The 22,611-nt window shown below is 41.1% G+C and overlaps 1 long non-coding RNA gene across 2 annotated transcripts; it reads left to right on the top strand.

The window, feature by feature from the left end:
* Positions 1 to 1,890: 1,890 nt before the first annotated feature.
* On the top strand, positions 1,891 to 22,611 carry LOC123390425. Of its 2 annotated transcripts, none has more exons than XR_006605015.1 (3): positions 1,891 to 2,048; positions 15,121 to 15,258; positions 22,008 to 22,611. It is a non-coding gene; the product is annotated as an uncharacterized LOC123390425 (long non-coding RNA). The 2 variants fall into 2 exon arrangements; XR_006605014.1 differs by lacking the exon at positions 22,008 to 22,611 and adding an exon at positions 17,143 to 18,279.

Genomic DNA, 22,611 nt, shown 5'->3' with positions numbered 1-22,611 from the left:
GGTGCTGTCTCTTTTTCCTCTTTTAGAGAAGAAAGCTTAAGTCCGTGGTCAAGCAAATAGTCAACTATTTTCTGGAAGTGCAACTCTGCTTATAAGAATGCAAATGAATGACCTTGAAAAAAATGTTATTTTATGTAAAAAAAAAATTGTGTTAACATGAGCTAGATGTTTTCAGAGATTAAGATTTAAAAGAAAAAAAAACTAACTAGTAATTGTGGGTACAGTCTCACCTTTCCCTAGAATAACTACACTGTCAAAGACCTAGCTGCCACTCCAAACACTGTCCTCGAAGTACTCGCAGGGAAACACAGGGGATATTAAATTATCATGTAATTAAATTAAATTATCACTTTGCAATCCCACCAATAAGGCTGAGATGGCACTTCTGTTATGAATCCTTGCTTGCAAATCCTTTTACTCTGGGATGAGAACTCCTTCCTGGCAGAAGCAGTTTCGGTTTAAAGGTGAAATTGTAGATTAGATGACTGGACAAGAATTCTTGCACCCAAAGGATCCTAAGGACAAAAATTAAAACTCATTTGCAATTAATACTTATGATCTTTGGTGTTCGAATAATTTTACTTGCCCAACCATGGGTCTGCATTGTACATATTGATATAAGTTCATGTTCTAAATATCAAACAGTTTTGGAATAACTTTTTTGGTTAAGTAGTACATGGGGACATCTTAACTTTTGGAACTTTAAGATATGCAAACAGATATCTATTCCTAAATGAAGAGGCCAGAAACCAGTACCGATGGTTTGAAGCAAGAGCAGTGAAGGTCACCAGCATTTGTCTCCGCCACACTTACTGGAAGCACAGCATTTACAAGATACCATAATGATGCTCATGGTGCAGGAAAAACAAAACAAAACAAAACAAAACATGAGCTCAGATTTCTAAAAATATAAAAAAGGAAAACTGGGCAAGAAGACACTTGGGACTCAGTTTTCTTCTTTAAGCCCATGAGGTTTCTTAAGCAAGTCCTGTTAGACACATAAAGGAGATGAAGGTTTTTCCCAGAAACCACCCCTAAGGGGCACCTGGGTGGCTCAGTGGGTTAAGCATCTGCCTTCAGCTCAGGTCATGATCCCAGAGTCTTGGGATTGACCCCGGGTATGTGCTCCTGCTCAGCGGGGAGCCTGCTTTGCTTCTCCCTCTCCCTCTCTCTCTCTCTGCCATTGCCCCTGGTCATATATCTGAAGTATACTCGGGCACTTCGTTGTGTCAGCTATACACGCTCCTTGTGGACACAGAGACTTTAGGTGTGGTTTCGTTTCGTTTCTCTTTTCTTTTCCTTTTCTTCCTTCCTCCCTTCCTGCCTTTCTTTCTTTCTTTCATTTATTTATTTGACAGAGAGAGCCAGAGAATATAAGCAGCCCCTTGTTTAAATGGTTTATTCAAAGCATTCCCAAGTGAAGCCTGCTGGGTCAAAAAATGTTGGCCTTTCATCACCATGTGTGTTTCAGCAGGGCCTCTATGTGTCCACTCTGTAGTCCCACTATGCACAATGCTACTATGATGCATCCATTCGTTGCCGCCTGGGGCAGCTAAAGAGATCCCAAGGAGAATTCGAAGGGTCAGGGCAGGGCAGTTAAAGACACTCTGTAGGATTCTCTCATGTGGCTCATTCATGGCAAGGTACTCCTGCAATGAGAATGTGTACTTTCCTGTGCAGGCTTCACTTGGGAATGCTTTGAATAAACCATCTAAACAAGGGGCTGTTGAAAGGATGGCTTAAAGCAGAAACCCTCAAACTTTGGCCAGCTTCGGAATCACGCAAGAGTTTGTTAAAACACAGACTCCTGGAACCTACCCCTAGCGTTTCTAATTCGGCACGTCTGGGATGAAGCCTAAAAATCTGCATGTCTGACTAATTCCCAGGTGCTGCTGCTGGTTCCATGGATCACACACGGAGAGCCTGAAGAAAGAGCTTCCGCTGCTCTCTTCTGAGGTCCTCAATTCATTCAAGTTGCTGGGCCCGGTGGTGAAGACGACTAAGGTGAAGCTGAGTGAAGGTGGAGCGAATGTCTTCAGGTGGTGAAGGTGAGCCAGTGATCTGACATGGGGCAGGGCGGGTGGAGCAGGTCTGCATGAAGACCTTGGGAAATGAGACTAGGAGCAATTTGCATTTCTCCCGCTTTGTAAATAGTATAGTAAAGTTGTACAGCTACACCTCCTTTCATAGATACATTTTGTTTTGTCTGCACAGAAGAGCATTCCTGTTCTCTGGGAGAACTACTCTTCCCCCGACTCCAATCATTTATTCCTGGTGGGCTTACGGAGCATTGTGTTCTTGGGCCACAGAGGTGGTACATGACCCTCTTCCCTTGGCAGATAGTCCTGTGGCACATCTCTCATCTTCTCGCCCTCACCTTGGTTTGTAGTTTGCTTCTCTCTTGGGGTGGTTGTGGTTGGGTTTCTATCACTTGCAAAGGAGAGAATCCTGGCTATTATCCCTCTTAATCAAACCATCAAGGACAGAGGTGGAAAAAAGAAGCCACAGAAGGGTGCTGGTGATGAGATGCTTATATGGACTGCCAGGTTCTTGAGGGCACAAGGAACAGAGAGAGCCTCATTCAGGTCTCCCTAAGAAAAAGTCCAAGCACACATATGCAGAGATTATAAGTGGAAAGCCATGGAAAAACTGGGACAGGTTTAGAGCCAGCAGCTCTTTAGGTCTGTCTCTTCTGGCCTCTGGTGCATGTCATCTCTGCTCCTCAGAGTGTCTGTTTTATTCTGCCTTCACTCTTATTGATCAATACTCTCCCAGTTTTCCAGTTCAGATCCCAGGAGGTCAGCTAATGATACTGCTGTTCTTCTTGTGCAGAGTCCCTTGTTTCTGGCCACTTGTGGGTGGCCAGCCAACCTCTCTGGACAAGGCACAGTTTCTAGTCTCATCAGAGCCCTGCCCTGAGCCGTAATAATGAAAGCTGGGGAATTTAGAACGAGGCAGACACTCCATTTTGTCCACTGTAAGAGATGCGTGTTCCAAAACAGTAGGAATGAAGCGTCATGATATGCAACATCAAACAAATATTTATTTATTTATTTATTTATTTATTAAAAAGATTTTATTTATTTATTTGACAGAGAGAAATCACAAGTAGATGGAGAGGCAGGCAGAGAGAGAGAGGGAAGCAGGCTCCCCGCTGAGCAGAGAGCCCGATGCGGAACTCGATCCCAGGACCCTGAGATCATGACCGGAGCCGAAGGCAGCGGCTCAACCCACTGAGCCACCCAGGCGCCCCATCAAACAAATATTTAAATACACATTTGCAACCGAAAATTTAAAGTGCACCAGAGGGTTGGCAATGGAGAAGATAAAGGGCAATGGCTTGCTGAAGTGATCTGGGTCCGAGCCAAGGGCTTCAGATACTACAAAAAGCAAGACCAGGATGGACACTTTTTTTTTTTTTTAAAGATTTTATTTATTTATTTGACAGAGAGAGATTACAAGTAGATGGAGAGGCAGGCAGAGAGAGAGAGAGGGAAGCAGGCCCCTCGATACGGAGCTTGATCCCAGGACCCTGAGATCATGACCTGAGCTGAAGGCAGTGGCTTAACCCACTGAGCCACCCAGACGCCCAGGGTGGACACTTTTAAACTCAGTGTTGAGGCTGTTCACAGCCACAGCAAAGCCTTTGGTCTCTACTTGGCTTGACTTATACTCTTGACTAGTAGAAACCGGGAATGCTCCCCACATAATCTACCCTTTCCACCATCACATATATCTGGAGTGTTATCCACATAGCTGACCTTGGATAAGTTTCTTAGCTTCAGAAACGTTGGTTTCATCTAAAGATGGCGTTATCTGATTTCAGAGCATTGTTGTGAAGAGCAAATAAGACAATGCCTGCCAAACAGCCTGGTCGCAGGCATACTATGTTCATTGAATGGTAGTTATTATTGCCATATCATCATCATCATCATCATCTTCGTTTTCGTTACGATACTTTCAAGGTGAGTGAGTGTAATAGTAGTCCAGGGATACATTCGTGAACAAAGCCTATCTCTCTACCTGTTTGCTGATACTAGTCATTTCTCTAACAAACATCTCTCACTTACAAGGAAAGTTAAAATCCAGATATATTTAAGCTCTACAGTTGTATGACCAAAGTGAATACTACTTTATACAACTCAGAAGATTTTATTTTAGAAGACTTTTATTAAAAAAAAAAAAAAGAAGAAGAAGAAGAAGAAGAGGGGGGCATCTGGGTGGCTCAGTGGGTTAAGCCTCTGCCTTCGGCTCAGGTCATGATCTCAGGGTCCTGGGATGGAGTCCCGCATTGGGCTCTCTGCTCAGCAGGGGGCCTGCTTCCCCTCTCTCTCTCTGCCTACTTGTGATCTTTCTCTGTCAAATAAATAAATAAAATCTTTAAAAAAAGAAGAAGAAGAAGAGGAAGGAGGAAAGGAAGGAAGGAGAGGAGGGATGAAAGGGAGGAAAGGAAGTCAGAAGGACTTGTGGAAGTCTTCTTCCCCTTGTAATATTGTATACTTCATTTTGGGATTAATTCCTATTGTCAGTTGAGGTATCAGAGCAACAACAATGAAAACCAACCAGAGGAAAATACCTGAAAATCTTTTCAGTTTGTAATACAGAATATCTGGGTATATTTATGTAAGATACATACCTTATGAAAGATAGTGTACAGTCATATCATACACAGACCTTACGTAAGAGACTGTAAAATCAATCATTTGGTCTAACATGCCTCTAGCGTTATCAAAAGTTTACTTGAAAAATATATGAAAAGGTTGTGGCTTAAAAATAATCTTCAAGTTTAAAATTTAATTTTACATACTTCCATGCTGTCTCATTAAATATGCAGGAAAGGGAAGAGGGGAAGAGTAGTGTTCTTCAGACTTGAAAAAATTAATCCATGTTTCTTGGCATGGACAACCCTGTTATATTTAAAATACACATATATAATGTGAGACCCTTTATCTAATAAAAGTCATGAAATCTATGGAAGTTGATCAAAGAAAACTACTTCCATTTTTATTACATTGTTACTATTTTTATGGATAAAATGTAAAATGTATGATAAAAATCCAATATACAGTAATTGAAATGTACAGTCTGACCTCACATTGTTCTGATAAATCTGTTCATTTCTGGCCATTTTCAGTGTTGCTATAGTGAGCAGTGTTGACAAGTGGATGAAAAAAAAGCTTATAAATGGAATTCTGATCATAGATAAGACTGAACATAAACTGTCTCCCCACATTTCTGCATGTTAGGAGGCCTGGCTTATGCCCCAGATGGCCATCTCCCAATAATACATAAAACATTTCTTGCTAGAGCTCAGCACACGTTGAACGCACAGGTCATTTGAACAGAACAATAATTCAATTCACTTAATAATGACCTCACTGGGAACAAACACAGACCCAGGATGATGCTGTTAGAAGAACAAAATCGTATTAGAGTTTTAAAAATGAAATTCTTAAAAAGCTGCCATGCTCTCTTGTCAAAATAGCACTTAAATGTATTCAGTGTTTAGCGACCAGGCAGGCTCACCGAGTTTATTTTAGTCTCTTGAATTTTACTGCTGTGTTTCTGTGCCACGTTTCTTCAGTTTTCATGCTAGTCGTTTTTCCAGGAAGGTCAGTGGTGTCCACTGAACCCTCTATTGGCTTATTGGCTGAGCTCATTGATGAAGAAGCCTGGAGTTCATCACTTTTTCTTTTCTTCTGGCTGAGATGGCAGTCAATGAGGAATGACTGCAGAAAGTTTCAGAAGGACGCATGGGAATCATTTAATCAGACCAATAAAATAAGCTATGTATGTATGTAACAGTTACAATAGCCTCAACCAACAAGGCAGTATTTCTCTAGAATAATTTTTAGGTTTAAAGCTGATTTTATTTCTAGCTTATAAGGCTTAAAATTCAGGATTCCCTTCTTTGGCAGAAACGAATGAACTCAGCCAGGAGAAATCATGATCTAGAATGACCCCTTTCCGGCATCTAGATACTTGCTAAGAAGATAGCTTCATGTTTTGACACCACTGATATACATGAGATCAGGCCCCACCTACCCGGAATTTTTAGCCACGGTGTTCATTTCTATATTTTTCAAACTAAGCCCAAGTACTATTGAAATTAGGCCATTTATTGTCATAGTTTTAACTATCAGTACCACATTTTCTAACTTAATAAACATCGGGGGCTTTAAATATGTTTTGGCCTGATACATTTTATTAAAAAGATCTTTAACTTTCAGGATCCAAATCGTAAATTTGCAGAAAAGAGAGGTTAAAAAAAGAGAACACAGATACAGTCTGTTCAAATCATTATTATTTTAATGTTGGAGAACGGGGTGAAAATTCTGTAGAAATTTTGTCAGCAATTGTGTTATAATTACTTTATTATTTTATTCCTTATTCTCCCCGCCCCTCCCGCCCCATCTATCCTAGTAGGCTTGAAAAAGCTAAATCTCCTTTCCTACAGAGCAACGCTTTTATGCATGTGAAACACATATCTTTATAGGAAGTACCCCTTAGCTTATTTCTGTACCTGCCTCATCAATATTAGTTGGAATACCCTGTAATAGTGGCAATTTATTAACCTCTGATGTAAAAGCAGGAGAAAGAGCACTCATGCTATTTTTCCCCATGATAATGGGGATTAGGGGTGTTTTAGGGATATAGTGGTATGGGGGGAAATGAGGAGGGGTTAAAGAAGCAGAGTCATTTCCCAATACACATATATAAATTTTTAAGAATTAAAGAGGTATCTACAATCCAAAAACGGTATCCCATTTTCCTTCATTTTCTTCTCCCTGCTTCTACTGATAACTTCTCCGAGAAGACATAGTCCTTGCCTCTAAAAGGACCTACTGTCGAAGGAGAGAAAGCACAGAAGACAAATAAATAAATGTAACAGGCAGCAGATAATTCAGGGACCATGTTGGTAGTATAGGAGTTCAGAGAAATTTGAGATCAGGAAAGGCTTCTTGAAGGCATTGCAAGACGTGTGCAGATTGTGCTGCTGTCATCTATGAGAGGTTGCATCTCAATTCTCTATGAACTGAAGGGGGATTTCCCTTCCTCTCATATCCCAAGGAGCTACTCTGTCTCCCCACCTCTAAAGATGCCCGTCCTTTCAGTGGCAACGGCTTAGCTTCTCAGTTTACCTGTTTGAAGGCCGGGGGTGCTTATAGAGCCCGAGAATGGTGGTGAAGAGTTCTGCACCCTTTTCAAGGGAAAAGGACTGGGGTTGGGCACAGGAAGCCATACTCCTCTCCCAGCTTAGGCACTTGGAGAGGCAAGCAGGAGGCAGGAAAAGTCCAGCACATGCTGCTAATCATCACAGTAGTAACATTTACACAGCACTTATTGTGCAGAGAACTGTTCAAAACTATTGCCATAGGTTGTTAACTCAGGTGATTCTCCTGACCACCCTATAAGGAAGGACTATTGAGATCCCCATTTTACAGATGAGGCACAGAAAAGCTAATTAACTCGCCTAAGATCACACAGCTACTTAATTGACATAGTTGGGACTTGAGCCCAGGCACGGCTGGACTCCAGCACCTCTGCGCTTTCATGGTTCACAACTCGGGCTGCACATTAGAATCACTTGGAGAGCTGTTAAACAATATTGATACCTGGGCCTCCATCCCAGAAATACTGATTTAATTGATCTGTAGTGGGGCCTGGGGCAGGAGTACTTGTAAAATTTCCCCAGGTGATTCTAATGTGCAGCCAGGATTGCCAGCCTGGCCATTCTACCTCTCACTATCCTATTACCTCATTATCTCAGCACCTCTCTCCTCCTCCCTGTTACTTGGATTATTCTGCCCTGATCATAGACTCTGCCCTGCTCCATTTTTCCTCCCTCACAACATGGCTCTTGCAATGGTGTTAAATATGTCTGCCCATTTGACACTCCTCTCTTCAAAAGGTGAAGCCCAACTCCCCTCCCCCTGAATGTGGGCCAAGGAAGTGACTTGCTTCTAATGAATGGAATCTGGTGAAAGCGAGGGTCTGTGACTTCCAAGACTAGGTCATAAAAGCCATTGCAGCTTCCTCCTTGTCCTCCCTCATGAATTGTGGACGGCTCACTGTGGGGGAAACTAGCTGCTATTCCATAAGAACACTCAAAAGAGCCCTATGGAAAGGACCTATCTCATGGCAAGGAAATGTGGATTCCTGCCAACTGCCACTGAGGAGCTAAGGCCTTCCAGCAAATAACCACTGAGTGAGCCAAATTGGGAGTGAATCTTCCAGCACCAATGAATCCTCAAAATGACTACAGCCCCAGCTGACGTCTCGAATGCCACCTCATAAGAGATCCTGACCTGGAGCCATCCTGCCAAGCTGCTCCCAGATTCCTGACTCTCAGAAACCATGTGAGCTAATAAATGTTCGTTGTGGTACGCTGATAAATTGTAGGGTAGTTTGTCATGTAGCAACAGATAACTAATAAAGCCGCCTTCATCCCCACCCTCCCACATTGACTTGGAGCTGGGGAAGTTGCCAGGACTGCAACAGAAAAGTGTTCTGACATCCCAAGGTGGAATTCTGAATGTATTTGCCATAGAAACATAGCTCCATGCATATTTATGTATGTACATATATGTATGTAAATGCCTAGGAAAAGTCTGGAAGGAACAAGCCATACTGTTGATAGTGGTAGAGCCAGAAATAGGAGAGGGAGTGGGATCAGGAGTGGGGGAGAAAGCCCAGGGGAATTTTCCTCCTGCCCTGTAGACTACTGTTTTGTTTGGGTATTTCAAAATGAGAATGTATCTATGTATCACCCAGGTAATTAAACATATTTTTCCTACATAAAAGCAAGAGAAGTTAAAAAAAAAAAAAAAAGGCAGCGTAACTGTACCTGAGTCTGAATTCTGTTGAAGTATTATTAGGAACATAGTTCTACAAGTACATTACGGATACAACAGTATTTCATAGTCTGTCCTGACAGCCTTACCACCAGGCAGAACACTGCATTGCGGGTGCTGTAGTGATGAAGAATGAAAAGAACAGGCCTTGGAGGCTGACCCTCACACGTGTTTGATTCCCGACTCCGACACTTACCAGCCTGGCAAGTCATGCAACTATTCTAAGCCTGTTTTCCTCATCTGTAAAGTCAAGATAATGATAGGAGAACTAAATAGGGCTTCACACAGGGACAGATCTAGAGGCAGTACTCATTAAATGTCATTTTATGGAAAACTATGTTCCTAGTTACACACATCTATATTTTGGGATCATTACATGTAAATAAATTGAGAGCTCCCTGAATTATATGTTTTTGTTGATTTACCTTTTTTTTTTTGGTAGAAGGTTCATGACACAAAACAAACTTTTAAAGCACATTAACTGCATGAATATTGCAAACATTGCAGTGGCCAAATATTTGTTTTTTATTTAAAGTGATAAAGACCTGAATATATTTCACATTTACAATGGAGAAACTGGGGACAGTGAAGATGAACATATAATTCCAAAGGGTTGAAACAGTACTAAATCTGAAATCTACTGGACGTTAACCTCAAAGAAAATTGGACCGTCCCGTCCTGCACACACGCATTAGAGGTTGGACATGGGGAGCCTGCAGACCCCAGAATATCAACAAAGGTATTTCATTTAGCCCATACAGTGTTTTTGAGAAACATTTGAATTTGTTGCCCACATTAAAACTTGGAAGATTTTATATAAATATACAGATTTCAGACGGCTTTTAGAAAACTGATGTATCTGGCTGTCATGGGCCAGTTGGCTTAGATTGAATCATGGATTGCTCTTTTAGTCAGGTTAAGGGTTTTCCAAGAGGCCACAATTCCTCCTTGGAATGGCTGGTGTTACTCGTTAAGGTTACTTCCTTGCCCCTGTATGCACTGAGTTTGCACCTCTGAAACTCTGGATGTTTATTCCAAAGCAATGAGAGTGTTACCGGGACAGGATGATCATGTGCTTCTACAATTATAAACGTTGCCTAAGCATGCCCGCAATGCAGAGGTCCCAGAAATGAAGGCCATCTCTCTCTGTTAATCTCTCTTTTTTTTTTAAAGATTTTATTTATTTATTTGACAGAGAGAAATCACAAGTAGATGGAGAGGCAGGCAGAGAGAGAGAGAGAGAGGGAAGCAGGCTCCCTGCTGAGCAGAGAGCCCGATGCGGGACTCGATCCCAGGACCCTGAGATCATGACCTGAGCCGAACGCAGCGGCTTAACCCACTGAGCCACCCAGGCGCCCTCTCTCTGTTAATCTCTTAATGAACTGAAGGGGGGAAAATGTAGAGCTCTCTGAAACGTTTCTACAAGGAAATGAAGAGCTGCTATTTATAATCCACTATACTTCTACAATGAGCTAATATTTATTGGGAGGACCTCTAGTCTCTCAAATGCCCAAAAGTAGCATGTTATCATAGTGAATCTATTTGTATCATTTTTCCATTTGACCGGTAGGCTGGAGTTCTTTTCCTCAATGCATGCTCAAATCCTACCAATGGAAGAAAAATCTGAACCATGACCCTTGCCTTTGATATATATAGAGAGACACTTATCAACTTTGGTCATATTGAGTTCATTTTTAATATCATGGAGTCATTTGTAAATCAATACCTGTCCAATACTTGTGAAATAAATGTTCCTGTGTGGTCGTTATTAAAAACAAAAAAATCAGTCCTATTTCCTTTGCTCTGCTTGAAAATCTCTCCATGGCAAAATTATTCCCCATAATTAACCAAAGCTAAAGGTGAATTTGTGGTAGAGAAAAGATTCTTCCATTAACTAGTAATTTGTCTTACTCTAGGTCATTTTCTCCTAATATTTTATTAAGAAAACTCTTTTTTTTTTTTTAAGATTTTGCTTTTAAGTAATCCGTGCACCCAATGTGGGGCTCACACCTACAGCCCCTGACATCAAGCTCTACTGACTAAGCCATCCAGGTGCCCCAGAAGACTTTCAAACATATGGAAAAGTTGGAAGAATGACACAGAGAATACCTATACCTTTATCATCCAGATTATACAATTTACGTTTGCCATATTTACTTTAACACATATACATTCATTCCTCTATCAACCTATCACTCACATTCATTTTTAGATACATTTCAAAAGAAGTTGCAGACATTAGTGCATTTTACCTCCAAACACCTTAACATTAGAATTCAGTATTTGCTTATGGGTTTAAAAAAATTATTTTAGTGTGGTACAATATGTGTAACATAAAATTTACGATTTGAATCATTTGCAAGTATACGATTCTGTGACATTAAGTACATTCACACTGTTGTGCAAACATCACCACTGTTCATCTCCAGAAGTTGCCATTTTCCCTAACTGAAATTCGTTACCCATTAAACAGTAACCCCTCAAACCCCTTCTTTCCCCCCTGCCCCTGGCAACCACCACTGTACTCTCTGTTCCTATGACTTTTATTACTTAAGGTACCCATATAAATGGGATCATACAATACTTGTTCTTTTATGTTTTTACTTCCTTTAGCAAAATGTCTTCAAGGGTCATCCACATTGCAGCATATGTCGATACTGCCTTCCTTTTTCAGGCTGAATAATATTCCATTGTATGTACATAGTGCATGCTGTTTATTCATTCTTTGATTGATGGACACTTGAGTTGCTTCCACCTTTTGCCTATAGTGAAATAATGCTGTTATTATGAACATGGGTGTACAAATGTCTGTTCAAGTCCCTGCTTTCACTTCTTTTGGGCATATTCCCAGAAGTGGAATTGCTAGATCATATGGTAATTCTATATTTAATTTTTTGAGGATTTTATGGGTTCTTTTTTATGTAAAATTTACACACAGTGAAATACACACATCTTAATCTACAGTTTGATGGGTTGTGACAAATGCATACTCTAGTGGATATTTTTTGGTTTTTTTTTTAGGTCCTGAATATATGTAAGTTTTTCAGTTAGAATGTTGACATTTTCTGTGACCAAAATCCTGATGGAAAGAATATGGGCTTGAGTGATACCAAGCATTCATTTTCAGGATCTACTGACCTTATCAATTCTCATATTTTGAAATCTGTGAAAAGTTCTTACAGTCGTGGGGCACCTGGGTGACTCAGTCTGTTAAGTGTCCGACTTTTGATTTTGGCTCAGGTCGTCTCATGGTTGTGGGATCAAGTCCTGTGTCTGGATCCATGCTCAGCATGGAGTCCGCTTGAGATTCTCTCTCTCTCTCTCTGCTTCTGCCCTTGCGCCTACTCACACTCTTTTTCTCTTTCTCAAAATCTTTTTAAAAAGATCTCACATTCCTGAAGTCAGGAATTTGTGAAAACAATTATCTACGTCTTCCACTACTGACTATAAACACTTCAGCTCATGCAAGCAATGACTGCAGTTGTTTCAGGGAGGGATTTTGAAACAGAAGAATGCATGTTGAGCCTAAGTTTTCCGCTCCTCACCAGTACCAGGGATGAGGTGATCTCCCCCTCCATCTATCATGCAGATTTTTCGTAGCCTATAATAAGGCTCTTCCTAAAGATTCTAAGCAGTGAACAATATTTATCTTGCATATCAAGAATTTATATTATTGACAATGAAAATGACAATGTATATGGCAATCAGATTGGCAAAAGTAATAAGTCTCATTGTGAAGGGTGTGGAAAAACAGGCATTCCGAGATGCTGTAGGTGGCATTAAATGGTAGGATGATTTGTTACTTAGAGCTTGTTAACATTTTTAATATTTTCCAACCCCAGGAGTTTCACTTCTAGGGATTTAAAAAATTTTTTTACAGAGATGCTTGTACAAGCATACCAAGATGTAATTGTACACTGTTGTTCTCTGCTGCACCGCTTATAGTAGCAAAAAATTGGAAACAACCCAAATATCAGTCAGTAGGTAACTGCTAAAAATAAATCCTGATATACCCGCATTTAACTGGTATAACTTGCTTTACCAGCTTGGACACAAATAAGGTTACATTGTTTTTATTTTTTCAAATTTCATTAGGCCCGAACATCTATGTGCCCGATTAGTGCCAGAGGAAGTCCACTGCCTGTCTCCTTTCTTAAGACCTCTTCCTCCCCTGAATTAGCCAACCACCCTGGGGCTTTACTCCTTGTAAAGTGGCCAGTCCTGCTTCTAAATGCCTCATGGAGAGAGAACTAGGGAATCTGATTAGTCTATTAGAAGTCTTATTTTCAGCGTCTGTTGCTTCTGTTTGCCATAATATGACTGTTGAAAGCTGCAAAAGTAATAAATAGGGTCTACCATTGTATAATAAAGGATTTTTTAAAAAGGTTTGATTGAGACTTTGTTTTGAAAAAATAAAATATTATCTTATCTTTAAATGTGATTTATCTTTGAAGACACACATGTAACAACTCTAATTGCAACAATGCTCTAATTTTTAGAATAAACAAAAAAGGAATCAAGTGTTGATTTGGTGAGGGGGATAATTTTCCCAGCAAAATTATATGATAGCAAATTTTGACACCCTTTACTTCATGCTGACTTTTATAGCAGAATCATACAAAGGTCATTTTGAAAAAAGATGTGAAGGCTTCATCAATTTTCCTGAGAGCTTCTCTTAATCCTTTGATATTCAAATAATTCTCCTTTTGAAGAATTTATCCTCTTATCATCCTTGTTGTTTTTCTCATCTTTAATTGTTAACTGGTCTAACACTGCCAGATACTCATTTGCTTATGGTACAGTTCTCCAAAATCACTTTCAATGACTTCATAAAATTCTGCATCTTATGCAAGATTAGCAATCTTACATGGCCACTGAAATGCATTTTATTTACATTGTATTGTCAGATGTTTATAACATCTACCATCAGCAAAATTGACTGACTCGGTGGGGAGAGATGCTGGTAATAAGTTGGAAAGCCTATTTAAGTAGGGACTAATTTAGTAAGTGGTCAGTTTATTAGTGGATTTTTTTTTTTGTTATGACCAAGTTTTGCTTTTCTACACAACTTAGCAACTACTGTGATTCAGATAATGATAAGGAATAGCTGGAAAACAAGAGATTTCTATATAATGCAGCACAAAAAAAGAATGAGGTATATGTTGACATGGAAAAACATTTCACAATGCATTGTTAAATGAAAAAAACAAGTTCCGAAAGATATGACTAGCATAACAATGTTTCCAGGAAATAATAATAAATGGTAGTGTATGCATCAAAAATATAAATAAATAAAACAACTTGGAAAAGTATAGTCTATTAGCAGTCATTTCTAATAGGTGTGTGGGGGAGGGGATAAGCTCATCTTGGTAGCCTTGTTTTTAATGAGTATTTATTATACTTTCAACGATGATGAAAGCCAATTAAAAATATCTTTTAACTAATGCAGCTGTGAAATGGCCAGAGGTTAAAAAAGGAAAAAGAAAAAGAAGAGAAAAATGGGCTGTCACTACGTTAGTGTGTCCAAACAGTGTACTCTCAGGAAGAGCTTTCACGGGCCCATTTTGAAGGGGTATCATGGGATTCTTCAATATGAACGTGGTTTTTTGTAAACACCTCGGGCTCATTCTCAGAATAATCAAGCCACAAACATTTAGAGAGAATCTGTTATTTTCATGGCACTGTGCTATACTTAGTGCTTGCAGGAATATAAGGGTCTATAAGACTATTAGAGCCTTTCCTCAAGAAGCTCACAGTTTAGGTGAGAAGGTAAGAAGCTCCTCACTGAATGAGGTGGACAGCAGCACCTGATCCTCAGAGACCATGGTCTGAGCAAGAGACCACAGTTGTGCCAAGGTGGAGAAACTGACCAGCTAATTTTCAGAGTCTTTGCTCCTGCTTAGAATTCAATGGGTCCAAACATTAGAGGAGTCTCAAAATTGAGCATAGATATCAATCTTGAGAGAAGAATGTAGCTCTTCATTCTACATAGGGAGATAAATCCATAGATTTGTCCAAAGACTAGCTAGAGCTCCATTCATATCTTGTGAGGGCTTCAGGGGGCTCTTGATGGGGATACTGATGAAATGAGACAGTGAAGAGTGGGGTTTGTATTTTTTTGCTCTTCTGCCCCATTTCAGTGAATGGGAGATGTAACACCGACTCAAGGCTACTGCTGCTAAGGATGGAATCAGAATTTGAATCCAGCACTTGTGACTCTCGAGCCCGTTCTTAATTTTTATAATCCACTCCTTTCTCATTGCAGATTATAGGCTAATCGTCACCTCTACATGTGGAAGGAAGAGATTGTTTGGCATGGCACTGATCACTATGTGTATTAACGGGGAAGTTTATCCCCAGGAGAAAAGAGAAAACCAGCTGTGTGAATGGAACTTGGAGAAAGGTAATACCTCCTTGTAAACAACAATAAGATCCATGAAATCTCTATAGTCTTCCTGGAAAAGCAGTTGCCAAGATTTCTGTAGACTTGGTCTTCCTTTTCACTCCTGGAAATAATCCATTTAGGGCAGAGTTGAAACACATAAACAGAGTAGCACTTTCTCTTCTGCCTCTCTTCTGCCTAAGCAGTGAATAATCAAAGATGCTTTGGATTCTGAATTTAGCTACAACAAAATTCACTAATAAAAATTTGCTGTTGGGGCGCCTGGGTGGCTTAGTCAGTTAAGCATCTGCCTTTGGCTCATGATGGCTTTCAGGGTCCTGGGATCAGGTCCCATGTCAGGTTCCCTGCTCGGTAAAGAGCCTGCTTCTCCTCCTCCTCTCACTGTACTCTTCTCTCTCTGTCACTCTATCTCAAATAAATCTTTTTAAAAATTAAAAAATTTAAAAAATAATAATTTGCCGTCAATATACTTCAATTGCCAACTTACTTTTCTGTTTTGTTTTTTTAAAGATTTTATTTATTTATTTGACAGAGATCACAAGTAATCAGAGAGACAGGCAGAGAGAGGAGGAAGCAGGCTCCCCATGGAGCAGAGAGCCCGATGTGGGGCTCCATCCCAGGACTCTGGGATCATGACCCGAGCTGAAGGCAGAGGCTTTAACCCACTGAGCCACCCAGGCGCCCTGTTTTGTTTTAAAGATTTTATTTATTTATTTGAGAGAGAGAGAGCACAAGCAGGGGGAGCGGCAAGCAGAGGGAGAAGCAGGCTCCTGCTGAGCAGAGAGCCCATGGGGCTCCACCCCAGGACGCTGGGATCATGACCCGAGCCAAAAGCAGATGCTTGACCAACTGATCCACCCAGGTGCCCCTACAGACTCACTGTATATGACATACTCAAACTCTAGGATAAAAGTGTTTATATATGCTATACAGCATAACCTATAGTAATAATGTAGTGTGCCATAATATTTCCCACTGAATTGTACCAACTAGTTCTTCAGAACACCTGAAAACACAGGGAAAGTGTGACCTTATCATTAGAGTTTAGCCTGGATTTATGAGTCTTTCCAGGAAAGTTGAGAATTTTAAAAATGTGTACATTAAAAAAAAATTATTTGATCTTTTAGGCAAAGTTTATTATATGTATGAGCTTGCAGAATAGTATCATAGAAGAATTAAATATAGAAAAAAATTGTTTTAGTTCAGTACTGTGGTCATCATGAAATAGAAGACAACTTATTTAGGATCCTTCCCTTGTTGCAGAGTGAAAACAAACTGCTTCTACTTTTGAAATGCAAAAGTAGCCCCTTTTAATAGAAAATGTCTGGGAGTCACTGCCTTGAAAATTTTCTAAAAAGTGCTCTCAACATCCTAAATTATAGGAAAATAACTTGTGGATAATGAGCTACACATTCTTTCCCTCTTTCTTTACCCTCTTTATCTCTGAGAATGTGAGGAGTTGGCATTGAACATAGCAATGACTTATGGACAACCTCAAAGGTCTATGGAAAAAAAAATCTGTGGTTTTGCTGAGGCAAGCATCAGAATCCCAAACATTATTGTCTGAGAACAAATCACTTGATTAGTGAGTGGGCTCAGCCATCCACCTGGTATTCTCATCTTAAGCAGGATCTTATGGTTCTCTATAATTGTCACATCTGCAATAAATCCCGAGAAAAGATAATAACTTTGTTTCTTTGTAAAAATCGCCCTGAAAAGAAAGTCAACTGCCAGTGCAGTGCTGAAAAGTGATGGCATTTATTAATTTGCATTATCATATTTAGATAATTACATGATTATTTTTATATTTAGATTGTAATTAGATGCATGCCATTGGAGCCTTCTTGATATACTTATAAATTTGAAGACTCTCTGTGTCTACAGGCATTTCTCTGCAGACTGGCACGTGACTTCTTTAAACAGAGATGGGAAGACACCTTCTGGTTTTACTTGTTGGTTAGGAAAAAAGAAAGAAAGAATTATATTATTATGATTTTTTCGGGGGTAAGTACATTTGGAACCTAAAAGGTACGGTGTAACTGTTAGGGTCAGATTGCTGTTTGTCAACAAAAGCTCTCTTGGGTCAGTAAAGTGGTTTCTTTTCTCCAAATTTTGCTTTTAAAAAATCCTCTGTAGTTGACCTCATTCACCATGCAACTGAGAAAGGGCTCATTGTTTTCAGCTGAGAGTTCCATATAGTAATCACAGAAATCCTAGAATTTTATAAATGACAGAATTAAGGCGGCTCCCCAACTGGATATCACCAGGATGTTGACAGTGAAGAGCTTATGCCATCTTTGATATACATTCCCAAAACCCATTTCCCTGGAATGTTTTTAGGCATGTTAGGTTCTAACTGGAGGCTAATGTTGAATCACTTATTATTCTGCACATACCCCTTACTGGTAGTGAAACTCAGATGAGAATAGCCTATCCAGCATTTGACTGTGATGACATGGCATGATGTCAGGCATCTTCGGAGGTCTTAGATGTTTGGCCTAACGCCATTTGAGAGATGGCCTCTGATTTTCATTTGGCCTTCATGAGAATGTTGCAAAACATTGTTCTCGTAACTGGTGCTAGCTATAATTCTTCTCTCTCTCTCTCTCTCTCTCTTTTAGTTTTGATTTATCTAGGTGTAATTCTTAATGGTTGTCTTGGAAAGGTGGCAGCATCATATAGTTACTTATAGATCCTGAAGAACCTTTGTTGTCTCAAAAGAACTCAAGGAAACTTAATTTCCAAACCTGGGAAAGATTCATTTTTTTGAATCACTTGTTTAGCATTGTTGCCTTGAGTCAAATAAAGTGAGTTACTCTTTATGAAGCATGAACAATGCCAGAAACACGTCATTAGAACGTTAATTTAATTTGGCTTGTTGAGGTAAGAATCCAGACAGTTTGGTTCACCTAAAAGTGACTGGGATTAATAATGTTGTTGTTGTTTTAAAGATTTTATTTATTTATTTGAGACACAGAGAGAGGACACCTCTCACAAGGTGAGAGGGACAGAGGGAGAAGAAGAGTGATAGGCAGACTTCCCACTGAGCAGGAGCCCACTGTGGAGATGCAGAGCTCGATCCCAGGACCCTGGGATCATGACCTGAGCTGAAGGCAGACACTTAACCGACTAAGCCTCCCAGGGCCCCAGTGATGTTGTTTTTGATCTGGAATAATTCTGGTCACATGAATGAGAATTCCAAGGCAAAAAAATGAGGATAGTTATGAAGATGAGTTCACTGACTTTGCAGTAGGTTCAGGGCCAATGTATAAAGTTTACTTTCTTCAGAGCTGTTGATTGTGTGCTTTTGGCAAGGCAAAAGTTAAAAATCTATTTGGCTAATAAGTTTAATTGTGTGATCCTGAATTTTTCTTTTATTATTCACTTCCCAGCCAACAAATTTGAACTGAAATGGAAGATCTCTTTTTCATATGCTATGACTTTGTTTTGCAAATCACCAGCAGGTCCATAGTAGAAGTTAAAACTTTGCAAGCCAAGATATCATGAGAGCATTCTTTTTCTATTTGCCAAGATAAAATCCCAACTTATGGTTTGGGACCATACTGTAAAATGTAAATAACATTTTAATGAACACTATAGAGGAAGACTGTGCTGGGCCAGTGGCCCACCACCGAAGGGCTGGATTTAAGTGTACCTTGGGTCATAATGAAACTAGTTTGGTGGTCTTAGCCTCCCTAGTAGACATTTTCCCACATTAGAAAACCAACACAGGAGTTCTTGCAATTCCCCACAAAGGACAATTGTAGCTCTGCCAAAAACCAGAACTGGAGTATGGATGGGATAACTGGAGGAGAAGCGAGAGATCAGTGAGCCTTTTAATCCTAAATTAAACTTCTGTCTACATTTAGCAGGAAAAGGGAAAATAATTACATTGTGTATTTTATTCCTATCCACATTCCGTAATCTCAGGCACTATCTAAGGACATCTCCTTGTTTCCATTTCCTTCACTATCCATGTTCCTGAGTCTGTGAGAATACATTTTTCAAAAACGTTGACTAAAAGCATCGTGTGAAACTCTCTATCCTAGTAACTCCTGTTCCCGGGGCTACAGCACTGAACATCTCAACTAAATTCCATATGAACTATATTGATATCTTTCTAATCTCTTCCTGATTCCAGATTCATCTTCTCTAACTAGCTGTATCTTACCTGTCCCTTAATCGCGGCACTGGCCCAGTTCCTATAGGGAGCTCTCTGTTATGACAAGAGCACACTTTCCTCTCGCCTAATCATCTACATTTGATAACCAAATTTCCTAGTACTGTTCTATTTGACTGGCTGAAAATATAAGTGAACATTTAAAAGGTAGATTTAGAAAAAAACACCAAACCTCCAAACATAACATGCTACATTCCTGATGTTATTTCAACAAAGAGGATTCTTTAGTCCTTTTCCCTCTTTGGAAAAAGACTTGGGCTCTAAATCCCTTAATATTTCTACCTGATTTAAATCTGACTTTAATCCTGCATGATAAATGAAGATTCTGTATCTTTTTACCCTTGCTTTTTGGAGAAATTTGTCTAACCCAACACCTGCGTAAATAGATCAGATTGTCTAAGTGATCCAAAGGCATTCCATTTAGGCAAGGTAGCATCAGCTCCAAGAGTAGCAAACAATGCCAACTGCCACCCCAGCAGGGGACATCCTGACCTGGAGAGTATGTAGGTGCTTCTGGAGTGATTGCTTTTAGACACCCGCCCCACCCCCTAAAGGAAAGACATCTCATTCCTCTGATTTCATGTAGAGTTCCCCTGAACAGGTACTACAGGTCTCCATCTACAGTATTTCCAATGCCTCACCCCCACCCCCCAAACTTAAAAAAAAAAAAAAAAGTCCCCGCGAGGCTCTAGGTAGCTGTCTAGGAGAAATCCCGGCATTTTCCCAGCCCAGTGCTTCCCTGTGGCAGGAGAATGTGCCTTTCCCAGAGTGAGGCTGACTTTGCCCTCAGGTTACATTTCCACACAAAGAAGTCTTTAAGGGTGCTGTAGCAGGCCTCTACACTGGAGGTTTAGGTCTGTCAATCTCAGAAAAAAAGGAGGCCGTCATAAAACTGCAGGAGCCAGCAGCGGGGAATTACAACTTCAGGATCAGCGGAGGTCTGCCTCACAGCCCTGCTCTATGCTGAGAGTCGGCCTCTCTAAGGACAGAGAACAATAAAGCAGAAGGAATGTAAGTCAGTTGGCTGCTGGATTGCAGGAGCAGGAATCCGGGAAGGGGGCCCTTGTGGAGGGTGCTGCAGTGACTGTTAGCCACTGCCACTGTGTCAGCCCAGCTGGGCAACCCGAGTCTGAGAGAATGTGAAAAGTGGTCCCAAGGCCAACGAGCCAAGAGGCCTGCGGACACCCAAGCCGGAGGCTGCGTGTGGAGCAGCCTGAGCAACTCCATGTGTAATTCAGTCGATTTGTAGTTAATAAGAACAAATACTAATTAAGATCTCAGTGAATGACCACAACAGGCAGAAAAACAGGAAATTTATCAGAAGGTCACCTGAACACTTTGCCGAGAGCTATGAGGGAAAACAAAGGTGGTGGCCTCTGGGAGGGAGGCAAAGAGGGGGTGAGGAAGCTACTAAGTGGATCTGATTGGTTGGGAGGATGGGGGTGGGGGTAAGTGGGTAATGAGCTGAGAATAGAGAAGGCATCACTACCACCTGTCCGGTAGCTCCACAGCCCTGATTTTGGCAGGGTGGCCCTGATGCCTGCGCAAAAGGCTGGTTGGACTTAGCTCGAGAGCTTCCTAAAATATCCATGGGCCTGATGCAATATCACTTTGTGATAGCACTGCATTGCGATGTGGTGACAGGATAACCTGGTGCTGAGGAAGGAGGGCCTTTTATGTCTTCATGATTGTGTCTGAGAGAGGCCAAGTGATGGGAGCATTCCCAAAGGAGAATGGGTCAGCTGGAAGAGTGCTTAAGCTTTCTGATGTGGAAGGAACAGAGTTCCCACCCACCCATTCCCACTGCAGAGGCTGGACACCTGGGGAGGGCTCAGTTAGGGGATTGAGACTTAGAAGGACAACCCCTAGGGGCCCCTCAGCAGTCCACAGGGCATTCTAAAAAGCAGAGCAAGTGGGGGGAAGGAGCTGTGCTAACCAGTCTTCATAGAAAAGGCAGCAGAAAGAAGAGGGTAGCTTCCTTCTAAGTATGTCCTCTGAGCAAAGGCAGAGGAGTAGGTTTGGGGAAGGGGAGAGGAGACAGACCTAATTTGGAGAAAGCCACCAAGCACCACCAAGAGCTGGTGGCACTGGCCAGGTTTGGTCTAGGTCTCCAAATAAAAACAATTTGCCTAGCTCCAGGCAAGCCCTTGTTCTGCATAATGACTTGAATTCTGAAATGTAAAATGTAAATTAAACCTTGCAAAGGAATGCAACTCTTTCTCCCTTCCCCAGGCCATTCTACCATTCTTAGGGGGTAAGAGGTGGTTTTAGAGGAAGATTTAAAATTTTTGCCCCTTTACCAAAGCGTGGAAAGCGGCAACCCCATCTCCCGCCATCCCTACCCCCACTGTTCAAAGTGTTCAAAACTAAAAGCTGCAACATCTTTTCAGCAAGTAATCAGCACAAGTTGAAAGGCACATGCTGTCGCATTTCTGATCAGATTGTATGTTAAGCAGGAAAATATACCCCCTCTACACCCCCCTCTTTTTTTTTTTTTTTTTTTTTTTTTGGCTAAATGCATGTCTGTTTAAAGAGCCACCAGGCAGTGCCTCTCACTTTGTCTTGGCAGGGCACAACCATCAGACGAAGTGGGAGGAAGAAACATTAACTTCAACAGCTGTTTCTTGACCCCGGCTGTCAGTCTTCCCAAGAATAAATTTTGGAGAGTCCTATTTGAAACAAAGAGGGAGTTTTTGAGGAGAGAAAAGTTGGTTGGTTCCAGGGAGGCCGCCCAAAGAAGCAGGGAACAAGATGTTTGCAGTTACCACGCAGCCTGCAAGCCTCTGCCGGGTGCAGGAATGGAGCAAAGTAACTTGAAAGCTCCCCTCTCGGCGCCCTGTGCCTACAGCTTCCCCCCCTAACGTGCGCCCAGATCCAGCGCCGGTGGTAAGAGCCGTAGCTCGACTACAGTAATTCCCCAGCTCGGGCGGCTTGAAACTGCTCGGGCTGAATAGCATTTGCTGTTCCGTCCTGCGGCCGCCTCCCGCCGCCGCTGCCGCGCTCCCTGCAAAGCAGCTCTCATTATCCCGGAAGTTGTGCTGACACAGTCTCGCTGCCACCAGAAGTTTGTCAACATCAAACTTCTCCTGTGTGGGGTACGTTCACCTTCCACGAGTATTTAATCGAGCCAACAAGCAAACAAACAAACCCAAATAAACCTGCCCGTGATGTCA

This window comes from Mustela putorius, unplaced genomic scaffold, assembly GCF_011764305.1.
Source record: "Mustela putorius furo isolate JIRA1106 unplaced genomic scaffold, ASM1176430v1.1 tig00537350_pilon_pilon_pilon, whole genome shotgun sequence".
NCBI classification, from domain to species: domain Eukaryota; kingdom Metazoa; phylum Chordata; class Mammalia; order Carnivora; family Mustelidae; genus Mustela; species Mustela putorius.
The sequence above is the reverse complement of the archived record's forward strand: the minus strand, read 5'-3'. Positions and strand labels throughout refer to the sequence as shown.